Consider the following 26,024-nt stretch of genomic DNA (forward strand, 5'->3'; position numbering starts at 1 on the left):
TACCAGAGAGAGGGGCGGGGAACAGACAGAGAGGGGCGGGGAACAGACAGAGAGGGGGCGGGGAACAGACAGAGAGGGGGCGTGGGAACAGACAGAGAGGGGGCGGGGAACAGACAGAGAGGGGGCGGGGGAACAGACAGAGAGGGGGCGGGGAACAGACAGAGAGGGGGCGGGAACAGACAGAGAGGGGGCGGGGAACAGACAGAGAGGGGGCGGGGAACAGACAGAGAGGGGGCGGGGAACAGACAGAGAGGGGGCGGGGAACAGACAGAGAGGGGGCGGGGAACAGACAGAGAGGGGGCGGGGAACAGACAGAGAGGGGGCGGGGAACAGACAGAGAGGGGGCGGGGAACAGACAGAGAGGGGGCGGGGAACAGACAGAGAGGGGGCGGGGAACAGACAGAGAGGGGGCGGGGAACAGACAGAGAGGGGGGCGGGGAACAGACAGAGAGGGGGCGGGGAACAGACAGAGAGGGGGCGGGGAACAGACAGAGAGGGGGCGGGGAACAGACAGAGAGGGGGCGGGGAACAGACAGAGAGGGGGCGGGGAACAGACAGAGAGGGGCGGGAACAGACAGAGAGGGGGCGGGGAACAGACAGAGAGGGGGCGGGGAACAGACAGAGAGGGGGCGGGGAACAGACAGAGAGGGGGCGGGGAACAGACAGAGAGGGGGCGGGGAACAGACAGAGAGGGGGCGGGGAACAGACAGAGAGGGGGCGGGGAACAGACAGAGAGGGGCGGGGAACAGACAGAGAGGGGGCGGGGAACAGACAGAGAGGGGGCGGGGAACAGACAGAGAGGGGGCGGGAACAGACAGAGAGGGGGCGGGGAACAGACAGAGAGGGGGCGGGGAACAGACAGAGAGGGGGCGGGGAACAGACAGAGAGGGGGCGGGGAACAGACAGAGAGGGGGCGGGGAACAGACAGAGAGGGGGCGGGGAACAGACAGAGAGGGGCGGGGACAGACAGAGAGGGGGCGGGGAACAGACAGAGAGGGGGCGGGGAACAGACAGAGAGGGGGCGGGGGGAACAGACAGAGAGGGGGGGGGGGAACAGACAGAGAGGGGGGGGGGGGAACAGACAGAGAGGGGGGGGGGGGAACAGACAGAGAGGGGGGGGGGGAACAGACAGAGAGGGGGGGGGGGAACAGACAGAGAGGGGGGGGGGAACAGACAGAGAGGGGGGGGGGGAACAGACAGAGAGGGGGGGGGGGAACAGACAGAGAGGGGGGGGGGGAACAGACAGAGAGGGGGGGGGGGGAACAGACAGAGAGGGGGGGGGGGGAACAGACAGAGAGGGGGGGGGGGGAACGGACAGAGAGGGGGGGGAACAGGAGAGGGAGAGAGAGAGAGAGAAACAGAGAGAGGGAGAGAAACAGAGAGAGGAGAACAGAAAGAGAGAGAGGAGAACAGAAAGAGAGAGAGGAGAACAGAAAGAGAGAGAGGAGAACAGAAAGAGAGAGAGGAGAACAGAAAGAGAGAGAGGAGAACAGAAAGAGAGAGAGGAGAACAGAAAGAGAGGGAGGAGAACAGAAAGAGAGGGAGGAGAACAGAAAGAGAGGGAGGAGAACAGAAAGAGGGGGAGGAGAACAGAGAGAGGGGGAGGAGAACAGAGAGGGGGAGGAGAACAGAGAGGGGGAGGAGAACAGAGAGGGGGAGGAGAACAGAGAGGGGGAGGAGAACAGAGAGGGGAGGAGAACAGAGAGGGGGAGGAGAACAGAGAGGGGGAGGAGAACAGAGAGGGGGAGGAGAACAGAGAGGGGGAGGAGAACAGAGAGGGGGAGGAGAACAGAGAGGGGGAGGGGAACAGAGAGGGGGAGGGGAACAGAGAGGGGGAGGGGAACAGAGAGGGGGAGGGGAACAGAGAGGGGGAGGGGAACAGAGAGGGGGAGGGGAACAGAGAGGGGGAGGGGAACAGAGAGGGGGAGGGGAACAGAGAGGGGGAGGGGAACAGAGAGGGGGAGGGGAACAGAGAGGGGGAGGGGAACAGAGAGGGGGAGGGGAACAGAGAGGGGGAGGGGAACAGAGAGGGGGAGGGGAACAGAAAGGGGGAGGGGAACAGAAAGGGGGAGGGGAACAGAAAGGGGGAGGGGAACAGAAAGGGGGAGGGGAACAGAAAGGGGGAGGGGAACAGAAGGGGGGAGGGGAACAGAAAGGGGGAGGGGAACAGAAAGGGGGAGGGGAACAGAAAGGGGGAGGGGAACAGAAAGGGGGAGAGAGAGGTGGGGACAGAGAGAGAGAGAGAGAGAAGAACAGAAAGAGAAAGAGAGAGAAAGAGAGAGAGGGGGGAACAGAGAAAGAGAGAGAGAGAGAGGGGAACAGAGAGAGAGAGAGAGGGGAACAGAGAGAGAGAGAGGGGAACAGAGAGAGAGAGAGAGGGGAACAGAGAGAGAGAGAGGGGAACAGAGAGAGAGAGAGGGGAACAGACAGAGAGAGAGAGAGAGAGAGACAGAGACAGAGACAGAGAGAGTGAGGAACAGAGAGAGAGCGGGAGAGAGAACCGGAGCGAGACAGAGAGAGAGAGAGAGAGAGAGAGAGAAGGGGACACAGACAGAGTGAGTTACAGAGAGACAGAGAGAGAGGGAGGGAGAGAGAGAGATGGGACGAGAGAGAGATGGGAACAGAGAGAGAGTGAGAGACAGAGAGGGACAGACAGAGAGAGACGGGAGTGAAAGAGCCGAAGAGAGAGAACGGGGGCAAAAAACAGAGAAGGGGACAACCACACAGGGGTGGGAAACAACGAAATATAGAAAATAGGCGCAGGAGTCGGCCATTCGGTCCTGCTTCGCCACTCACAAAAGATCATGGCTGATCGCCTAATTCAGTACCTGTTCCCGCTTTCTCCCCATATCCCTTGATCCTTTTGGCATTCAGAAATATATCTATCTCCTTCTTGAATATATTTATTGACTTGGCCTCCACTGCCTTCTGCAGTAGAGAATTACACAGGTTCACCACCCTCTGAGTGAAGAAATTTCTCCTTATCACGGTTCTAAATGGCCTACCCTGTATCCTGAGACTGTGACCCCTGGGTCTGGACTCCCCAGCCATCGGGAACATTCTCCCTGCATCCAGCCTGTCTAGTCCTGTTAGAATTTTATAGGTTTTTATGAGATCCCCTCTCATTCTTCTAAACTCTAGTGAATATAAGCCTAGTCGACCCCCAATCTCTCCTCATACGTCAATTCTGCCATCCCACGCACCAGCCTAGTAAATCTTCTTTGCACTCCCTCCATGACAAGAATATCCTTCCTCAGATAAGGAGACCAAAACTGCACACAATACTCCAGATGTGGTTTCACCAAGGCCTTGTATAACTGCAGTGAGACATCTTTGCTCCTGTATTCAAATCCTCTTGCAATGAAGGCCAACATACCATTCGCCTTCCTAACTGCTTGCTGCACCTGAATGCTTGCTTTCAGCGACTGGTGCACAAGGATACCCACCCAGGTCTCGTTGCACCTCCCCCTTTCCCAATCTATCACCAGTCAGATGATAATCTGCCTTTCTGTTTTTACAACCAAAGTAGATAACCTCCCATTTATCCATGTTATACTGCATCTGCCATACATTTGCACACTCACCCAACTTGTCCAAATCACACTGGAGCCTCTTTGCATCCTCCTCACAGCCCACATTCCCCCCCAGATTTGTGTCGTCTGCAAACTTGGAAATTACATTTATTTCCCTCACCCAAGTCATTAATATATATTGTCAATAGCTGGGGCCCAAGCACTGATCCCTGCGGTACACCATTAGTCACTGCCTGCCACCCGGAAAAAGACCCGTTTATTCCGACTCTCTGTTTCCTGTCTGTCAACCAATTCTCAATCCATGGCAGTATATTACCCCCAATCCCTTGTACTTTAATTTTGCACACTAACCTCTTATGTGGGACCTCATCAAAAGCCTTCTGAAAATCTAAATACACATCCACTGGTTCTCCCTTATCTATTCTATTAGTTCCATCCTCTAAAAACTCCAGTAGATTTGTTAAGCATGATTTGCCTTTCATAAACCTATGCTGACTTTTTCAAATCCCGTTTATGCTTGCCAGGTGTTCTGCTATCACATCCTTTATAATAGACTCTAGCATTTTCCCCACTCAATGTGATGTAAGGCTAACTGGTTTGTAATTCCCTGTTTTTTCTCCCCCCTCCCACGGTGGGGGGTGGGGGAGACACATCAAGCGGGGGAGGAACAACGCGGGGGGGAGGGGGTAGGACAAGACAGAGGGGTAAAACAAGACAGAGAGACAGAGAGAGAATGTGATCAATATTAGAATTAGAACATTAGAACATTACAGCGCAGTACAGGCCCTTCGGCCCTTGATGTTGCGCCGACCTGTGAAACCATCTGACCTACACGATTCCATTTTCATCCATATGTCTATCCAATGACCACTTAAATGCCCTTAAAGTTGGCGAGTCTACTACTGTTGCAGGCAGGGCGTTCCACGCCCCTACTACTCTCTGAGTAAAGAAACTACCTCTAACATCTGTCCTATATCTATCACCCCTCAACTTAAAGCTATGTCCCCTCGTGTTTGCCATCACCATCTGAGGAAAAAGAGTCTCACTACCCACCCGATCCAACCCTCTGATTATCTTATATGTCTCTATTAAGTCACCTCTCCTCCTCCTTCTCTCCAACGAAAACAACCTCAAGTCCCTCAGCCTTTCCTCGTAAGATTTTCCCTCCATACCAGGCAACATCCTAGTAAATCTCCTCTGCACCCTTTCCAAAGCTTCCACATCCTTCCTATAATGCGGCGACCAGAACTGCACGCAATACTCCAGGTGCGGTCTCACCAGAGTTTTGTACAGCTGCATCATGACCTCGTGGCTCCGAAACTCGATCCCCCTACTAATAAAAGCGAACACACCAATTGCCTTCTTAACAGCCCTATTAACCTGGGTAGCAACCTTCAGGGATTTATGTACCTGGACACCAAGATCTCTCTGTTCATCTACACTACCAAGAATCTTCCCATTAGCCCAGTACTCTCCATTCCTGTTACTCCTTCCAAAGTGAATCACCTCACACTTTTCCGTATTAAAGTCCATTTGCCATCTCTCAGCCCAGCTCTGCAGCCTATCTATGTCCCTCTGTACCCTACAACATCCTTCGGCACTATCCACAACTCCACCGACCTTCGTGTCATCCACAACTTTACTAACCCACCCTTCTACACCCTCTTCCAGGTCATTTATAAAAATGACAAACAGCAGTAGGCCCAAAACAGATCCTTGCGGTACACCACTCGTAACTAAACTCCAGGATGAACATTTGCCATCAACCACCACCCTCTGCCTTCTTTCAGCTAGCCAATTTCTGATCCAAAGCTCTAAATCACCTTCAACCCCATACTTCCGTATTTTCTGCAATAGCCTACTGTGGGGAACCTTATCAAACGCCTTACTGAAATCCATATACACCACATCCACTGCTTTACCCTCATCCACCTGTTTGGTCACCTTCTCGAAAAACTCAATAAGGTTTGTGAGGCACGACCTACCCGTCACAAAACCGTGCTGACTATCGCTAATGAACTTATTCTTTTCAAGATGATTATAAATCCTGTCTCTTATAACCTTTTCCAACATTTTACCCACAACCGAAGTAAGGCTCACAGGTCTATAATTACCAGGGCTGTCTCTACTCCCCTTCTTGAACAAGGGGACAACATTTGCTATCCTCCAGTCTTCCGGCACTATTCCTGTCGACAATGACGACATAAAGATCAAGGACAAAGGCTCTGCAATCTCCTCCCTGGCTTCCCAGAGAATCCTAGGATCAATCCCATCTGGCCCAGGGGACTTATCTATTTTCACACTTTCCAAAATTGCTAACACCTCCTCCTTGTGAACCTCAATCCCATCTAGCCTAGTAGCCTGAATCTCAGTATTCTCCTCGACAACATTTTCTTTCTCTACTGTAAATACTGACGAAAAATATTCATTTAACGCTTCCCCTATCTCCTCTGATTCCACACACAACGTCCCACTACTATCCTTGATTTGCCCTAATCTAACTCTAGTCATTCGTTTATTCCTGATATACCTATAGAAAGCCTTAGGGTTTTCCCTGATCCTATCCGCCAATGACTTCTCGTGCCCTCTCCTTGCTCTTCTTAGCTCTCCCTTTAGATCCTTCCTGGCTAGCTTGTAACTCTCAAGCGCCCTAACTGAGCCTTCACGTCTCATCCTAACATAAGCCTTCTTCTTCCTTTTGACAAGCGCTTCAACTTCTTTAGTAAACCACGGCTCCCTCGCTCGACAACTTCCTCCCTGCCTGACAGGTACATACTTATCAAGGACACGCAGTAGCTGCTCCTTGAATAAGCTCCACATTTCGATTGTGCCCATCCCCTGCAGTTTCCTTCCCCATCCTACGCATCCTAAATCTTGCCTAATCGCATCATAATTTCCTTTCCCCCAGCTATAATTCTTGCCCTGCGGCATATACCTGTCCCTGCCCATCGCTAAGGTAAACCTAACCGAATTGTGATCACTATCACCAAAGTGCTCACCAACTTCTAAATCTAACACCTGGCCGGGTTCATTACCCAGTACCAAATCCAATGTGGCATTGCCCCTGGTTGGCCTGTCTACATACTGTGTCAGAAAACCCTCCTGCACACACTGGACAAAAACTGACCCATCTAAAGTATTCGAACTATAGTATTTCCAGTCAATATTTGGAAAGTTAAAGTCCCCCATAACAACTACCCTGTTACTCTCGCCCCTGTCGAGAATCATCTTCGCTATCCTTTCCTCTACATCTCTGGAACTATTCGGAGGTCTATAGAAGACTCCGAACAGGGTGACCTCTCCTCTCCTGTTTCTAACCTCGGCCCATACTACCTCAGTAGACGAGTCCTCAAACGTCCTTTCTGCCGCTGTAATACTCTCCTTGATGAACAATGCCACACCCCCTCCTCTTTTACCATCTTCTCTGTTCTTACTGAAACATCTAAATCCCAGAACCTGCAACATCCATTCCTGCCCCTGCTCTACCCATGTCTCCGAAATGGCCACTACATCGAGATCCCAGGTACCAACCCATGCTGCAAGCTCACCCACCTTATTCCGGATGCTCCTGGCGTTGAAGTAGACACACTTTAAACCAAGTTCTTGCTTGCCAGTGCCCTCTTGCGTCCTTGTAACCTTATCCCTGACCTCACTACTCTCAACATCCTGTACACTGGAACTACAATTTAGGTTCCCATTCCCCTGCTGAATTAGTTTAAACCCCCCCGTAGAGCACTAGCAAATCTCCCCCCCCAGGATATTGGTACCCCTCTGGTTCAGGTGAAGACCATCCTGTTTGTAGAGGTCCCACCTACCCAGAAAGAGCCCCAATTATCCAGGAAACCAAAACCCTCCCTCCTACACCATCCCTGCAGCCACGTGTTCAACTCCTCTCTCTCCCTATTCCTCGCTTCGCTATCACGTGGCACGGGCAACAACCCAGAGATAACAATTCTGTTTGTTCTCGCTCTAAGCTTCCACCCTAGCTCCCTGAATTTCTGCTTTAAATCCCCATCTCTCTTTCTACCTGTGTCATTGGTGCCTATGTGGACCACGACTTGGGGCTGCTCCCCCTCCCCCTTAAGGATCCCAAAAACACGATCCGAGACATCACGAACCCTGGCACCTGGGAGGCAACACACCAACCGTGAGTCTCTCTCGTTCCCACAGAACCTCCTATCTGTACCCCTAACTATGGAGTTCCCAATGACTAATGCTCTGCTCCTCTTCCCCCTTCCCTTCTGAGCAACAGGGACAGACTCTGTGCCAGAGACCTGTACCCCATTGCTTACCCCTGGTAAGTCGTCCCCCGCAACAGTATCCAAAACGGTATACCTGTTGTTGAGGGAAACGGCCACAGGAGATCCCTGCACTGCCTGCTGGTTCCCTCTCCTTCCCCTGACAGTAACCCATCTACCTACTTCTTTTACCTGAGGTGTGACTATCATTGCCGATAGATGGACATCCATTCGGAATATTCTGCATTGCTACAAGTGTGTGGGCAAACACTGACTACTTGTGCAAACAAAAAAATACCAGGTATCTCACTAAATCAGTGTCCAACATAGTGATGAGAAAGTAAGTCAAAAGCTTCTTCACAAATATGCACATTTGTTATTGTTTTGATTAACAGCAAGATAACTTTTTAATGCCTTTAACTTACTGAACTTCTCTCACTGGCCCCCTATGTAAGACAAATGTGGGCTCCAACGCTAAAAGGTTGGACAACTATGATTGGTTGTATAGGTCAATAAAGATTGAGCAAGACTTTCAGATCCTTAAGGAACTATTCCCAATGGAAGAATTTAAAAATAGTGGCCCTTCCGGAATAAGGTCCCACCTGGAAAAACATAAATATGATAAAATAAGGGATGCTGCAATAATGGCAGATGACTACAGCTTGACCCACACAAGCATTAGTTACAGTCCCCAGTCTGGAAACTTTCAGAGGAGTTGAAGAGACAGGAGTTTTTATTATGAAAAGAGATCTGGGTTTAGTGAAAGAAAGGGAAAAGGAGAGGAAACAGGCAATCCTCAGAGTAGTAAGAAAGATAATGAGGAAATACCTTTCTCTGTAATTTAGTGTATTAGCTGCCTACCAAGTGCTGTTTAGTTAGTGTTAATTTTTAGTTTAGTTGTTATAGCAAAAGTCTTAAAATGTGAAATCTTGTCGTGTAATTCTTTAATTGGTCTGGGGAGCTCATATCTCTTATTTTAAAGTTAGCGGTCTCTACTGAGGTCTTAACAATAGGAACGGGATGGTGCTGGCGCTGAAGAAGTTCTCTCAGTACGTGCCGACTATGCAAGAACATTCCTTTTGAGATATGCAAGTTCAACTGGTGAAACATACGACTAGTATCATACAACACAGTGAAAACCCTCCGAAGGGTGCGAGTTCCACTCCACAGCACCAGAAGAGATACTCCAAGACCGACTCTTGTTTGGCATTACGGACACGAAGGTGCAATTACCACTGCTTAGAGGGATTAATCTAACCTTGCTGAAGATGGATGAAATCTGTCACACCTTAAAGCATGGGAGTGTAACTCAAAATCATTGAGGAGTTCGGTGGACAGAATGGGAGAGCAGTACAGAAAACCAAAGAGACCCCATTGCACGACAGAGGCAAGCTTCAGGACAATGCCAGGACGACACTACCACCACCCTAACCACCCCACCCCACCACTCCCAAACCCCCCACCCAATGACGAATGAGGGCTGGAACTGCAAGAAGAAACATGAGTTCCACAAAACAGAGCTGTGCCCTACCTTTAGGAAAATGTGCAACAAGTACAGAAAAAGCAACAATTTCACAGGAAAATGCCAAGGAAAAGAATTCCCTGCACATAGACAGCTAGAGCAATAGATGAAGAAACAAGGACAAATTAAGGCTTTGTTATCAATGAGTGATTTCAGAGATGACATCATTGATCATCAGCGATCCAGCTTAGACTTGCTCACTATCTGAGGAAGATTTGTCTACGTCTGTCAGACATAACAAAAGTGCTTAGAGATTTAAAATAGAAGGAAGCAGAATGGCTCTGGGGAGAATTACAAGAATTAGGGCTGCAGCAACTTACAAACGCAGTCATCAGCACACCAGTTTTCAGGTATTGTAGCTAGGCTGTGGTCGAAGGTCGGAGCTTCTGTGGTCAGAAGCGGCAGCGAAGGCAGTGAGAGGAGCTGGGGCATAAAAGGAGCGGAGAGCGAGGCCTGACACCAGAAGCAGAGGCGGTGGTGAGCAGAGAGTGAGGCCTGACACCCGAAGCAGTGGTGGTGGTGAGAGGAGCCGGGGCATAAAAGGAGCGGAGAGCAAAGCTTGACACCAGAAGCAGCTGCAGCGGTGAGAGCGCTTTGTTGTGTTCAGTGGACCTTCTTGACCAGCAAAAATCGAAGTGTGACACCATAGGAGGCCTGGTAAGTGATTGGTGGGTATTTCTTTACTTCTTCCATGTCTCGTGTTGTTTTTTTCTTTTTTGGGGGGGTTTTGGCCAAGTAATTTAAATCAGGCGACGTCATTACAGGTTAAGAGTACACAAATAGTTTTTTTACTTAAATACCGTGATCCAAATTAATTAATTAAATATAGAGATGGCTGGGCAGGCGATGTGTTGTTGCTGTGGTATGTGGGAGCTGGTGGATGCGGGTGCAATCCACGGTGATCACATCTGCAGCAAGTGTTGGCTGCTCGAGGAACTTCAGCTCAGAATTGATGAGCTGGAGTCCGAGCTGCGGACACTGCGACACATCAGGGAGACAGTCACACCCCTTAGATTAATTACATCCAATCTGGTCCATAGTTAGGGACAGGAGGGCGTGATTCCAGGTGAGGCAGGTATGGGGAACCAGAATTTAGCTTTGGAGCAGCCTCAGCCAGTGCCCTTATCCAATAGGTACGAGGTTCTTGCTCCCAGTGTGGACGAGGGCACAGGCTGCAGGGAGGATGAGCAAACTGACCACCTCACCGTAATTCAGAGCGCCATAGTGGGGGAGAAAAGAGAAGTGTGGTTGTCGTAGGGGATAGCATAGTTAGGGGAATACTGTTCTCTGCAGCAAAGATACTGAGTTCCGAAGGCTGTGTTGCCTACCTGGAGCCAAGGTTAAGGACATCTCTTCTGGGCTGGAGAGGAACTTGGAGTGGGAGGGAAAAGATCCAGTTGTCATTTTCCACGTAGGTACTAACGACATAGGTAGGACTAGGAAAGAGGTTCTGCTGAGGGTCTATGAGCAGCTCGGGGCCACATTAAAAAGCAGAACCACAAAGGTAATAATCTCCGGATTACTACCTGAGCCACGTACTAATTGGCATAGGGTAAATAAGATTAGAGAAGTAAATGTGTGGCTCAAAGATTGGTGTGGGGGAAATAGGTTCTGATTCATGGGACACTGGCACCAGTACTGAGGAAAGAGAGAGCTGTTCCATTGAGATGGGCTTCACTTGAACCAGTGTCCTGGCGAATCGTATAACTAGGGCTGTAGGTAAGGCTTTAAACTAAATAGTTGGGGGGAGGGTTCAATTGAAGGGAAGTTTAAAAAGTCGAATAGTAACAAGAGAGCAGAGGTGCAGGATAGTGAAGGAACATACATTAATCAGAGAATGACGGGAAGGGACAGAGAATACAAGCACAAGTGTACAGCAGAAATTAGAACCAGAGTAGGTAAAAATGGTAAAAAATCAAAGTTTAAGGCTCTTTATCTGAATGCATGGAGCATTTGTAACAAGATAGATGAGCTGATGGCACAGATAGAAATAAATTAATATGATTTGATAGCTATCACTAAGATGTGGTTGCAGGATGACCAGGACTGGAATCTCAATGTTCAAGGATATTCAACGTTCCGGAAGAATAGGCAGAAAGGAAAAGGAGGTGGGGTAGCTTTGCTCCATGCAGTTGGACCGTGCCGTACCACCTTTCCTTTGTGGAGCAGTTTCTGCTGGTAAACACCTTTGACCACCGATCCATCAGGTAGTGGTCTGCACGGAATGTCCTCAAGGCCCTACGTGAAAAGGAGACGGGGGATCCTGTCGGATGGTTCCCCAAGCAGACCGCCAAAGTCATTTGGCAGAATGCCTCACCACCAGAACTTTCAAACAAGCACCAAGCTGTAGCTTGGCTGGTGGTGAGAAGGGCCCTCCCCGTCAGATCCTTCCTGCACGCCCGAAGTCTCGCCCCCTCCGCACAATGCCCCCACGGTGGCTGTGTTGGGGAAGAGACAGTTGCCCACCTCCTCCTGGAATGTGTCTTTGCAAAGCAGGTGTGGAAAGAGATGCAGTGGTTTTTGTCGAGGTTCATCCCAAGCAGCTCTGTAACACAGGAGTCTGTGCTCTACAGGCTGTTCCCAGGGACGCACACCGAGACAAACATCAACAGCTGCTGGAGGACTATCAATTCGGTGAAAGACGCACTTTGGTCTGCCCGAAACCGGCTGGTCTTCCAGCGCAAAGAGTTGTCCACGACCGAATGTTGCAGACTGGCACATTCCAAGGTCCAGGACTCCGCGCTGAGGGACGCACTAAAGCTTGGGGCAGCCGCAGCAAAGGCTCAATGGGGAAAGACCACAGTGTAAGGTCCCCCCACCAAGCTGAACTGAGGGGCTGGATCCATGGGAAAACCCTCGAACTGTATCGGGAAAATTTTGTGTGCTGTAAAATGTAAAAATGTATATGGCATGACAAATGAAATGGAAGGGTTGTGAGGCAACTCATGATTGTATTGAAGGAAATTGATCACCTTTGCACTGTTTGTATTTTTCGACTTGGTGCTGTTTAAAACTGGTAATGTAATATTTACAGATTTTTATGAATAAAGTATTTTTTGGAAATAAAAAAAAAAGGTGGGGTAGCTTTGCTATTAAAGGACGGGATCAGTGCAGTTGTGAGTAATGATATAGGTGTAATGGATTATGATTTGGAATCAGTTTGGGTGGAAATAAAGAATAGCAAGGGAAAGAATCACGGGTGGGCGTGGTCTACAGGCCCCCGAAGAGTTGCCTCTCTGTAGGACAAGATATTAATCAGGAAATAATGGAGGCGTGTAGGAAGGCCACTACAATTATCATGGATGATTTTAATCTGCATATAGACTGGACAAATCAAATTGGCAAGGGTAGCATGGAAGACGAATTTGTAGAGTGCATCAGGGATTGTTACTTAGAGCAATATGTTGCAGAACCTACCAAGGAACACACTTTGTTAGATTTGGTATTGTGTAATAAGATAGGATTAATAAGAGATCTCATAGTCAAGGATCCTTTCGGGGGAAGAGATCATAACATGGCAGAATTTCAAATTCAGTTTGAGGGTGAGCAACTTGGGTCTCAAACCTGTGCCTTCAACTTAAACAAGGGCAATTACAGAGGTATGAAGAAAGAGTTGTCTAAAGCGGGCTGGGAAGATAGACTACAGGGGAAGTCATAGATGAGCCATGGCAGATGTTTAAGCAGATATTTCATAACACTCAGCAAACATTTATTCCAGTCAGAAGGAAGGACTCGAAGAGAACGATGAACCACCCGTGGATACCAAAGGAAGTTAAGGAGAGTATCAAATCAAAAGCAAAGGCGTACAATGCGGCGAAAACTAGTGGTCGGCCAGAGGATTGGGAAGCTTTTAGAAACCAGCAGCGGATGACAAAAAAACTAATAAAGAGGGAGAAAATTGATTATGAGATCAAATTGGCAAGAAATATAAAAACAAACAGTAAGAGCTTTGATGGGTATATAAAAAGGAAGAGAGTAGCTAAAGTAAGTGTGAGGCCCTTAGAGGATGAGAATGGGGAATTAATAACAGGGAACAGGGAAATGGCAGATAATTTAAACAAATATTTTGCATCAGTCTTCATGGTGGAGGACACTAGAAACTCCCAATAATAGATGAGCAAGGTGTAAATGGTAGGGAGGAACTTGTAACAATCTCCATCACGAGGGAAAAGGTGCTGGACAAACTGATGGGACTAAAGGCAGACAAGTCGCCAGGACCTGATGGCCTGCACCCAAGGGTTTTAAAAGAAGTGGCTGCAGAGATAGTGGAGGCATTGGTCATAATATACCAAAACTCACTGGATTCCGGTAGGGTACCAGCAGATTGGAAAACCGCTAATGTGACACCCCTATTCAAGAAAGGAGGGAGACAAAAAGCAGGAAACTATAGACCAGTTAGCTTAACATCAGTCATTGGTAAAATGCTTGAGTCAATTATTCAGGAAGAAATAGCGGACATTTAGAAAAGCTTAACACAATCAAACAGAGTCAACATGGTTTTATGAAAGGGAAATCATGTTTGACAAATTTGTTCGAGTTCTTTGAGGATATAACAAGCAGAGTGGATAAAGATGAACCAGTAGTTGTTGTGTATTTGGATTTTCAGAAGGCGTTTGATAAGGTGCCACATAAAAGGTTATTGCACAAAATAGGAGCTCAGGGTACTCGGGGTAATGTGTTGGCATGGATTGAGGCTTGGCTAACACACAGAAGGCTGAGAGTCAGGATAAATGGGTCTTTTTCAGGTTGGAAAGCCGTAACTAGTGGGGTGCCACAAGGATCGGTCCTAGGGCCTCAGCTATTTACTATCTACATTAATGACTTAGAGGAAGGGACAGAGTGTAGTGAATCTAAATTTGCTGACGATACAAAAATAGGTGGAAAGGAATGTTGTGATGAGGACACAAAGAATCTGCAAAGGGATATAGATAGGGTAAGTGAGTGGGCAAATACTTGGCAGATGGTGTTCAATGTGGGAAAATGTGAGGTAATCCACTTTGGTCGGAAGAATAAAAAGGCTGATTATTATTTAGATGGAGAAAGACTGCAAAATATTGCAGTAGAGAGGGATCTGGGTGTTCTTGTACATGAAACACAAAAGGTTAGCATGATGTGCAGCAAGTAATTAGGAAGGCAAATGGAATTTTGGGCTTTATTGCTAGGGGGTTAGAGTTTAAAAATAGGGAAGTCCTGTTACAACTGTACAGGGTGTTGGTGAGGCCACACCTGGAGTACTGCATACAGTTTTGGTCCCCGTATTTAAGGAAGGATATACTAGCATTGGCGGCAGTTCAGAAAAGGTTCACTAGGCTGATTCCTGGGATGAAGGGGCTGTCTTATCAAGAACGGCTAAACAGATTAGGCCTTTATTCATTGAAGTTTAGAAGAATGAGAGGTGATCTTATCGAAACATATAAGATTTTAAGGGGGCTCGACAAGGTAGATGTTGAGAAGATGTTTCCACTAGTGGGGGAATCTCGAACTAGGGGACAGTTACAGAATAAGGGGGCACACATTTAAAACTGAGATGCGAAGGAATTTCTTCTCTCAGAGGGTGGTGAATCTGTAGAATTCTCTGCCTCAGAGAGTTGTGGAGGCTAGGTCACTAAATGTATTTGAGGAGGTAGATAAATTTATGAAATCTCAGGGAGTCGAGGATTAGACAGAGCAGGCCCAAAAGAGAAGCTGAGGACTGGGACAGATCAGCCATGATCTTATTGAATGGCGCAGCAGGCTTGAGGGGCTAAATGGCCTACTCCTGCTCCTATTTCTTATGTTCTTAGGTTTGAGAGTTACATGGCCGTACCCTGCTCATTGTGTGTGACTATTTTGGTAACTTTATCGAAATAGCCAGCCTCACTTCAATTACCAAGCTCAGTGTTCTGAAAGAATTCCAAAAAATGTTTGAGAAGTTCGGGATACCAAACGCCCTAGTGACGGCTAATGGTCCACAATTTGCATCCACAGAGTTTGTCCAAGACAAGCGGATTTAAACACATGACATTGTCACCTCAGATACTGAAGCAGCCCATGTTCACATACAGCAAGACCTGGACAATATCCAGGCTTGGGCTGATAAGTGGCAAGTTATATTCGCACCACACAAGTGCCAGGCAATGACCATCTCAAACAAAAGAGAATCTAACCATCTCTCCTTGATGTTCAATAGCATTACGATCGCTGAATCCCCCACTATCAACAGCCTGGGGATTACCATTGACCAGAAATTAAACTGGAGCAGCCACATAAATGCTGTGGCTACAAGAGCAGGTCAGAGGCTGGAAATTCTGCGGCGAGTAATTCACCCCCCGTCTCCCCAATGCCAGTCCACCATCTACAAGGGGCAACTCAGGAGTGTGATGGAATACTCTCCACTTGCCTGGATGGGTGCAGCTCCAACAACACTCAAGAAGCTAGACACCATCCAGGACAAAGCAGCCAGTTTGATTGTCACCCCGCCCACCACCTTCAGCTCCCTTCACCACCGACACACAGTGGCAGCAGTGTGTACCATCCACAAGATGCACTTCAGCAACTCAGCAAGGCTCCTTCAACAGCACCTTCCAAACCCGTGACTTCTACCACCTAGAAGGATAAGGGTAGTAGATGCATGATAACACCACCACCTGCAGGTTCCCCTCCAAGCCACACACCATCCTAACTTGGAACTATATCACCATTCCTTCACCGTTGCTGGGTCAAAATCCTGGAACTCACTTCCTTACAGCACTGTTGGTGTACCTATACCACAAGGACTACAGCGGTTCAAGAAGCAGCTCACCACCACCTTCTCAAGAGCAACTGGGGATGAGCAATAAATGCTGGCCTTGCCAGCGACACCCACATCCCACAAATTAATTAAAAAATATATATTTTCCTTTGAGGGGAAAGATGTGGCTGCACCTAAGCAGTGCCAGAATCCTCATCATGTGATTCTTATTCTCTCTCTCCTATGTGTGTTGTGCCTGGGTGAGGAGCAGACTCAGAGTTCCTGCAAGTTTACTTGTTGTTTTAAATACTTAATAAAAATGTTGATATTCTAACAATGCACAGCTCCACCTACTATTTAAAGAGGCATCAACACACCATGTTTAGGAAGGAATTACTGATTTGTCCCACTTGCTGAAATACATGTTCACATCTAACTGAAGTAGTTTGATTCTGCTGCTGTTGATTTGTGTATATACTGGTATCTCAGTACCAATTTAGGAATCAAGATTTTGTACTAATAGTAAAATCTGAGACTAAGAATATGTATTATGAAGTACACAGTTCATTCCAAAAATTAAGATGTTTTTGTTGTGAGTTTCTAAGTTTCTTCTTCTATGACAGAAAATATTCCAAGTGTTCTTTTGTTTCCTTCTTTGGCTCGTGTTTGTACAGTGTGCAAGAATGAGGAACATAAATATATGGGCTGAAATTCCTCTGTATATGGGTGCAGATGCTCTTTTAGCAGTAACACACATCTACAACATGGTCACTAGCTGCCTTTCAAAAATTAAGCAGCCTAAAGGAAAATGTGATGAAAACATGCAAATTATATAGCTTAAATGATCAAATTAACCCACTGGACCTTTGTCAATAAATGCATTTTAGTACCGGCTGACTGTAAATCAAGGAAAACAAATGAAATCCATATTTGAAAACAGGAACTAGATATATTAATAAAATAATTTATTGAAAGTTTAAATTCAGTGCACATCCAGAAACTGGATTTGAATCAAACCCAGAGGAAATACAATGTTTCTACCTGCCAGCTGTATCAATCCTACGTGAAATGAGTTGGGTCAATCTTATGCTATAGCCTGCAGGTTCACATACATTCTTTACAGTTTCTAATATTTTTAAATTCCTACTGGTCAAGGTCAACGTGGTGGTAATGTTGCAGGGCAATAATTTTAGTTACAGCAAGTCTGAGTCACTTCCCTGCACATTACACTAACAGATCAAGCACACAACATACAACAGTAGTCTATTTCATTGCATTATACACACCATTACACTTAATAAACTTACCCACAGTTTTGTAGTCCCCTTCATAATACCTTGGTTCCAAAATGGAGTAGATCCCCTTCCTAGTATAGATTGCCACTAATATATATATATAGATTGATTCCTGGGATGAGAGGGCTATTCTTTGAGGAGAGATTGAGCAGAATGGACCTACATTCTCTGACATTTAGAAGGGTGGGAGGTGATCGCATTGAAACATATGAAATTCTGAAGGAGCTAAACATGGTAGAGAGGCTGTTCCCCTTAGCTGGAGAGTCTAGAACTAGGGGTGATAGTCTCAGGATAAGGGGTCAACTATTTAGGACTGAGATGAAGAAAAATTCCTTCACTCAGATGATCGTGAATCTTTGGAATTCTCTATACCAGACGGCTGTGGATGCTCAGTCAGTGTCAATGTCAAGACAGATCAACAGATTTTGGGGACTAAGGGAATCAAGTGATATAGGGATAGGTGGGAAAGTCGAGTTGATGTAGAAAATAAGCCATGATTTTATTGAATGATGGAGCAGGGTTGAAGGGTTGTATGGCTTACTCCTGTTCCTATTTTTGTGTTCTTATATATTACCATTTAAAATCATAGATCATAGAGAGATGCAGCACTGAAACAGGCCCTTCAGTCCACCGAGTCTGTGCCCACCAACAACCACCCATTTATACTAATCCTACATTAATCCCATATTCCCTACCACATTCCCACCATTCTCCTGTCACCTACCTACACTAGGAGCAATTTATAATGGCCAATTTACCTATCCTAAATTTACCTAAAATCTCAGGACATTTCAAAGCACTTCACACCCAATTAAGTGTTCTTTGAGTATAATTGCTGGTGCAATGTAGGATTGCACAGTGATCGATTTAGATAAAGCAAGGTCCCACAACTGCAGTGAAATAATGTCCAGATACTGTGTTCTTTGAGAGATAAATGTTCTCCAGGTCACTGGGAGAGTTCAAATAACTCCAACAGGGTCTTTTACTCCCACCTGAGGGGACAGATGAGGCCTCGGGTTAACATCTCATCCAAAAGACAGCACCTCCAACTGTCCAGCATTCCCTCAGTACGACACAGAAAAAGCTTGGACCTCTTAGGAGAAAATGCCATTTCAAAAAAAAATAACAATTGTTCCCCTTTATAAAAGGTAAGCCAGTGTTCGATTGCCCAAACACCAGCCCCTTGATCAGACACGTGCTCTAGATACTCCATTTGTAGCACAGACACCTGCCATTATTACTTGCAGGGTTCGTGGCACAGCCTTAGGTGGCTGCGTCTCAGCATTTATATTAGAGGAACCTACCCTTGACTGTAGGGTTCTAAAGTTCTCATCTACAACAAGCAATCTGGTTATTGCAACAGATATGGACTGATTAAATGCTATAACATGCAAAGTACTGCCTTAAAATCTTGCAATGTTAACCTAACACCTGGGAAGACATAGCCACTGACAATCTACAATGGTGTCATATCTGCCAGGTCAATTTGAATGAATTTGAGGCTGAGAGATCTGGCTGCCAAGCATTTTATATGCAAGCAACTCAACTCATCTGAGATCCAATGCAACATGTGCATCCAAGATTGGGCTCTTCTCCCATCAGTGCAACAACAGTATCATCCCTATAGTGTACTGCGTGCTTTATCATGCAACTGCACAAGCATGGAGCAGGTGGGTATCAGAAGCTCCTGTCTAAAGTAGAAGGAAGCTTCATTAACTTGCATGAAAGTGGGTAGTGATGGGGTCCAATATTTCTCAGCTGCAGGTGTGCTGGAAGGCGTCCTATGCAGGCACACAAGGGGCTTAAGGCAAATTTGTGTGCCCTTCATGTATTTATACTTTTCAGTGGCACTTGGGTTTTCACAACCTTTGTGCCAGTTGTGATTTTTTTTTCAGAGTTCCAGAGGCTTGCCAATAGTTTAAACTGAAATGCCTGATGAAATGAAGGAGCTGTGTAGGGATGTTAGGCAGGCCAAGCTGTCCTGAGAAGTTCTCTGTCCATTCCCAGTGGCGCACACTCTCCCACAAAATAACCTCTCTTTGGCAGATGTTGCGCTGGTGGAGGCTCTTCTTCTTAAAAGGACACTGTGCCAGCAGACATCCAGACATTGCATTGAGATGTGAATGACTAATTAACTTTTATGCCAGGAGGTTCTGCAGGAGCATTTTAATTGTGCACAGTAGCACATAAGGCATGCCAGTTTATCAGAAGCCTGTTCAGCAATACCTGTTAAGATGCCACCAACCCCTTCTGCAGGTCTGGTCAAACCTAGCTGGAAATAATCAAGGGAAGCTGCCTTCTCAGGATTTGAGTCAGACACAAGTATTACTTATTTTCATAAAGCACCTTTAATATAATAAAATGTCCCAAGGTGCTTCACATGAGCATTATAATGGAAAATTTGGCACCATGCCACATAAGGAGATGATAGGGCAGAAGATCAAAAGCTTGGTCAAAAGAGGTAGGTTTGAGGAGCATTTTAAAAGGAGGCAAGAGAGATAGAGGTGCATAGAGGCTCAAGAAGGGAGTTCCACAGCTTAGGGCCTTGGCAGCCGAAGGCAAGGTCACCAATGGTGGAATGATTAAAATTGAGGATGTTTAAGAGACCAGAATTAGTCGAGTGCAGATATCTGAGTTTTGTGGGGCTGGAGGAGATTACAGAGATAGGAAAGGTCGAGGGCATGCAGGGATTTGAAAACAAGGATGAGAATTTTAAAATCAAGGCATTATTTAACTGGGAGCCAATGTAGATTAGTGAAGACAGGTGTGATGGGTGAATGGGACTTGATATGAGTTAGGACATGGGCAACAGAGGTTCAGACGTTCACAAGTTTACGTAGGGTTGAATGCGGGAGGCCAACCTGGAGTGCATGGGAATATTCAAGTTCAAAGGTAACAAAGGCATGGAGGAGGGTTTCAGCAGCAGGTGAGCTGAGGCAGAGGTGGAGTTGCCCGATGTAACAAAAGGTGGAAATAGATGGTTTTAGTGATGGTGCAAGAACAGATGGCAGAACAGAAGCCAAGCTGTGCCATCTGTATGGACTGTGGCTAACACCCAACATGAAAGTTGCATATGTGCAGCAACAGTAATGGTCAACCCTGACCTAAAACCTGACTATAAGTTCTTGCAGCTATTCTGCAGTGTTAACCAATGGGACGATATGGACAGGTACAGAGCGCAACCCCCTTTTGGCAAGCATCTAATGAAACACCACTTCAATTTCAGGATCCAAAGAGGGGCCATGTGTGGGACTGCACTGTCATTTGTTTGCAGATTCATGCTTTTTAACCCCTGCACCTTCAGCCTTGGCAAAAGTTGTCAATGGATTGAGATGCTTATTAAAATTGTTACGACCAGATGAGGAAGGGGTCTCAAGCTCCCCTTTCGCCCCTTCTCTGGTTTGACCGCAACAAGGTTTATCCTTTAACACAATGATTTAACTTACCACCTCAGTGAGCATTTGCTCCTGTTCCTCTAATATAATTGCAAATGAACCAATCAGACAAGTTTTCTTGACTTTAAACAAGAAAGACGCAAGTTTATTATCCTTATCACTCTAAACCGGTTAAAATTACTAAAATACACTATGCATCCACACTCCACATTCACACAAGAGCCAAACACACACACAAGTAGATTATGGAGGAAAAAACAGAGTTGGGAGGTTGGAGAAGAGTCCGTAATAAATGGAATTTAAATACTGAATATCAGTTCCAGAGTTTTTCGTTGAAATTGTAGTCTTGAAGTCCTCACTGGGCCACGTGCATGGTTCAGGCTTGCTTCTCATGTTCCAGAAGGCAGAAGAGGGGCTTTATCCATGTCCCCTAGTTGTTGGCTATGCTGGGCTGTAGGCTGAGGCTTAGTAGTTGCAGCCGAGGCTTCTCTACAACTTTACTGGATAGATGGAGAGAAGATTGAGAGATGTTCCCTTGTTGGATCTCAGTTACTGTCTGCCTTCTGAGTCACCACTCACAAATCTCCAGAGTGGCCTAAGCAGTCACATGATATGATTACCTCCTCGTGTTTGAATGAGAATCTTCTGGAATGGTCTCTGAAATTCAAGGCTCTCCCCCAAGGCTGCCCAGACATACTTAGTCAGGGGGAAGGGTTGGCACTTTCAAAGTCAATGGGTGTCAATGGCTTTTAATGATCAACATTGACAAGGCTATCTCAGATAATTGAATCAGAGAGCACCCCATTGTTCTGGCTAGGCTGAGTTAATCACATTGGTCTGTAGCCTAATCCTTTGGATTTTTTCAGATGCAAATTGTGCGTGGCCATCTTGGCTGCTAGCTGTTCTGTTTTAAAAGTTATTTGTAATAATTTCAAGTAAAAGTCTCAGGCAAAGTTCCACACAAATTAATATTTCCATTTGGCATGTGGGGTTTTCATCATGAAATGTTTTTGCCCATCCACTACACCCCCCCCCCCCCCCCCAGCCTAGGTAATATGCTTTTTAATTGTCTCCATTTGATTTACATTTGACTTACAACAATTTTCCTCTCCCATTAGTCAGATCATGTCTCAAACCATTTGAGTTTGTACTTGGAGTTGTGTAAATTGCAATTGTAAATTGTTGTCTAAATTAGGTTAGAACAGAAAATTGAGGGCTATTTACATGAGATTTGAGCAGGCCTTGTGGCAGAACTAACCAAAGTACAAGTTAGTTATACCTGAAACCTAAGATCAGCTCTTGTGTGAAGGCTTTGAACTGAAGGAGCATTCCCTAGGTTCAGCTCTGCTTCTTCACTTACAAGCAGCTTTATCCTGCAGAGAAATAGTGAGATGCTGGAAGTTGGAAGAACATGGTTGCCAGAACCAAGTGGGATACAGATCAATGGTTTGTTACGCTTGTTGTGTTCGATCACTTTTCCAAATGCTCAAACAACTTTTACAGGTTTAAGCGGCAGTAATAAAGTGTGCACTGCTCCACTAGGGGCATGCGTGTGGAGCTTAGAAAGAACTTTCGGGGCCTTAGTGTACAGTCTCTGTCAGGTATAATAGTTGGGATATTTTACCCATCTATTTGGTAGAGTACAATTTTGCCTACTTCCAATCGGACATCTAGCCTGAACATTTAACAAGTCAAAGACAGTAACCCAGATTTGCTGCACTTGGTTCAAGAATGCAACAAAAAAGCATCAGGAAATTAAGTAAATTTACTTCAGCAGGTTTTCTCTTGTGCAAGACATCAAATAATATAGGCCCTTCTAAGTAGCAACTACAGCTATTTCCTGTCTCACTATCAGCAAGCAGCCAGTGTAAGCAAACGCTGTGCATAATTAATCAACCCAATCTCAAATAAAGCTAGTATGTTAAGCAAGTAAACTCTTTTTAAACAATCTATTGGTTGATCATATGCGCTGCCACTTCTTCGCAATTTTGTTCATGGTATTAATTTAAGATTTCACTATTGTTCCTAATTCAATGCAAACATCATAGGCTAAATCTACGATGGTGTATAGACTAGCAATCTAGAGACCTGGATTAATGATCTGGAGACAGGAATTCAAATCCCACCATGGCAGCTGGGGAATTTATATCCGAGTAAGTAAATAAATCTGAAATAAAAAGCTAGCATCAGTAATGGTGACCATGAAACTACTGGATTGTCATAAAAATGCATGCAGTTCACTAATGTCCTTCAAAGAAGGAAATCTGCTGCCTTTACCTGGTCTGGCTTATGAGAGACTCCAGGTCCACAGTAATGTGGTTGACTCTGAAATGCCTTCTGAAATGACCTCGCAAGCCACTCAGTTGTACTCAGAAAGACGGCTTACCATCACTTTCTCAAGGACAATTAGGGATTGGCAATTGCCAGAGATGCCACATCCCATGAATGATTAAAAAACAAGCATGTAAATGCATTATACATTCTACAATGTGCTTTAGGCAATATTGTGGTAACTGCTGTTTTTATGCCATGCATATCATTATTTTGCTGTAAATATTTTTCCAACTCTTCTTATGCAACCTTTCTTTGTCACAGTATTTTAATCAAAAGAATCAGTTTGTTTACCTATGGTGTTGCACACAGGGAATCAAGACCAAATATACTCTTCCGGTGAAGAAGGTTTAGAAGGCAGGTGGCTAACTAGACAAGGGTGCACAAATGTAACGCAGTCTCCACTATAAATTCATATAATCTATCCTTATTTTTATCTCCTTCTGTTATAACTACGAGCCGAGAAACGTATAATGTAACCCCCCCCCCATAAAGTTTTCACAATATAATTACACTGCTCCCCCACCTGTGGTAGATTTGCTTGATTTTATGATGGAAAAAATTGAGAGGAAGTATGAACAGACAAAACATTAATATATTATAGGTAGATATGCACAGGACATTCTGAAGTGGTTACAGGACATTCTGAAGAGGGAGGGTGAACCGCCAGTGGTCGTAGTACACATTGGTACAAACAACGTAGGTGAAAAAAAGGATGAGGTCCTAAAAGCAGAACATAGGGAGCGAGGAAGTAAGTTGAAAAGTAGGACCTCAAAGGTAATGATCTCAGGATTACTACCAGTGCCACGTGCTAGTCAGAGTAGAAATAGCAGAATATATCGGATGAATACGTGGCTGAAGAGATGATGTGAGGGGGAGGGTTTTACATTCCTGGGACATTGGGACCCGTTCTGGGGGAGGTGGGACCAGTACAAACTAGACGGGTTACACCTGGGCAGGACTGGGACTGATGTCCGAGGGGGAATATTTTCTAGAGTGGTTGGGGAGGGTTGAAACTAAAATGGCCGGGGATTGGGAACCTTTGCAAGGAGTCAGAGGAGGGGGGATCTTAGACAAGAACAAAAAAGACAGAAATGGAATAATAAAAGTGATAGGCAGAAAAATCAAGGGCCAGAATCAAACAGGGCCACAGTGAAAAATAGTGGGAAGGGGACAAATAATGTTAAAAGCCTTAAGGCGCGGAGCATTCGCAATAAAGTGGATGAATTGATCGCGCAAATAGATGTAAATGGGTATGATATAGTCGGGATTACAGAGACATGGCTGCACGGTGACCAGGGATGGGAAATGAACGTACAGGGATATTCAGTATTTAGGAAGGACAGACAAAAAGCAAAAGGCGGTGGAGTTGCATTGCTAGTTAAAGAGGAAATTAACGCAATAAGGAACAATATTAGCTCGGACGATGTAGAATCTGTATGGGTAGAGCTGAGAAACACAAAGGGGCAAAAAACATTAGTGGGGGTTGTATATAGACCCCCAAACTGTAGTGGTGATGTTGGGAATGACATTAAACAGGAAATTAGAGACACATGCGACAAAGGAACATCTGTAATTATGGGTGACGTTAATGTGCATATAGATTGGGCAAATCAAATTAGTCACTATACCGTAGAGGAGGAATTCATAGAGTGTATACGGGATGGTTTTCTGGACCAATATGTCGAGGAACCAACTAGAGAACAGGTCATCCTAGACTGGGTATTGTGTAATGAGAACGGAATATTTAACAATCTAGTGGTCTCTTCAGACTACTAGAAAAGATCGGATGTCTACCAAAGCTACTAAGTATCATCACCTCATTCCATGACAATATGAAAGGCACAATTCAACATGGTGGCTCCTCATCAGAGCCCTTTCTTATCCTGAGTGGTGTGAAACAGGGCTGTGTTCTCGCATCCACACTTTTTGGGATTTTCTTCTCCCTGCTGCTTTCACATGCGTTCAAATCCTCTGAAGAAGGAATTTTCCTCCACACAAGATCAGGGGGAAGGTTGTTCAACCTTGCCCGTCTAAGAGCGAAGTCCAAAGTACGGAAAGTCCTCATCAGAGAACTCCTCTTTGCTGACGATGCTGCTTTAACATCTCACACTGAAGAGTGCCTGCAGAGTCTCATCGACAGGTTTGCGGCTGCCTGCAATGAATTTGGCCTAACCATCAGCCTCAAGAAAACGAACATCATGGGGCAGGATGTCAGAAATGCTCCATCCATCAATATTGGCGACCACGCTCTGGAAGTGGTTCAAGAGTTCACCTACCTAGGCTCAACTATCACCAGTAACCTGTCTCTAGATGCAGAAATCAACAAGCGCATGGGTAAGGCTTCCACTGCTATGTCCAGACTGGCCAAGAGAGTGTGGGAAAATGGCGCACTGACACGGAACACAAAAGTCCGAGTGTATCAGGCCTGTGTCCTCAGTACCTTGCTCTACGGCAGCGAGGCCTGGACAACGTATGCCAGCCAAGAGCGACATCTCAATTCATTCCATCTTCGCTGCCTTCGGAGAATACTTGGCATCAGGTGGCAGGACTATATCTCCAACACAGAAGTCCTTGAAGCGGCCAACACCCCCAGCTTATACACACTACTGAGTCAGCGGCGCTTGAGATGGCTTGGCCATGTGAGCCGCATGGAAGATGGCAGGATCCCCAAAGACACATTGTACAGCGAGCTCGTCACTGGTATCAGACCCACCGGCCGTCCATGTCTCCGCTATAAAGACGTCTGCAAACGCGACATGAAATCGTGTGACATTGATCACAAGTCGTGGGAGTCAGTTGCCAGCATTCGCCAGAGCTGGCGGGCAGCCATAAAGACAGGGCTAAATTGTGGCGAGTCGAAGAGACTTAGTAGTTGGCAGGAAAAAAGACAGAGGCACAAGGGGAGAGCCAACTGTGCAACAGCCCCGACAAACAAATTTCTCTGCAGCACCTGTGGAAGAGCCTGTCACTCCAGAATTGGCCTTTATAGCCACTCCAG

The 26,024-nt window shown here is 46.1% G+C and overlaps 1 protein-coding gene across 14 annotated transcripts in view; it reads right to left on the reverse strand.

The window, feature by feature from the left end:
* Positions 1–26,024, reverse strand: part of b3galt1b (UDP-Gal:betaGlcNAc beta 1,3-galactosyltransferase, polypeptide 1b) — a 158,656-nt gene that overhangs the window by 74,820 nt on the left and 57,812 nt on the right. Inside the window, exon 3 of one of the 14 annotated variants that reach the window (XM_068035195.1) lies at positions 22,781–22,859. The exons of the other annotated variants lie outside the window; for them this stretch is intronic. The gene's annotated coding sequence lies outside the window, so the exon portion shown is untranslated. The remainder of the gene's footprint in view (positions 1–22,780; positions 22,860–26,024) is intronic. 14 annotated transcript variants of the gene reach the window in all.

Source organism: Heterodontus francisci, chromosome 7 (genome assembly GCF_036365525.1).
Source record: "Heterodontus francisci isolate sHetFra1 chromosome 7, sHetFra1.hap1, whole genome shotgun sequence".
In the NCBI taxonomy this organism is placed as follows: domain Eukaryota; kingdom Metazoa; phylum Chordata; class Chondrichthyes; order Heterodontiformes; family Heterodontidae; genus Heterodontus; species Heterodontus francisci.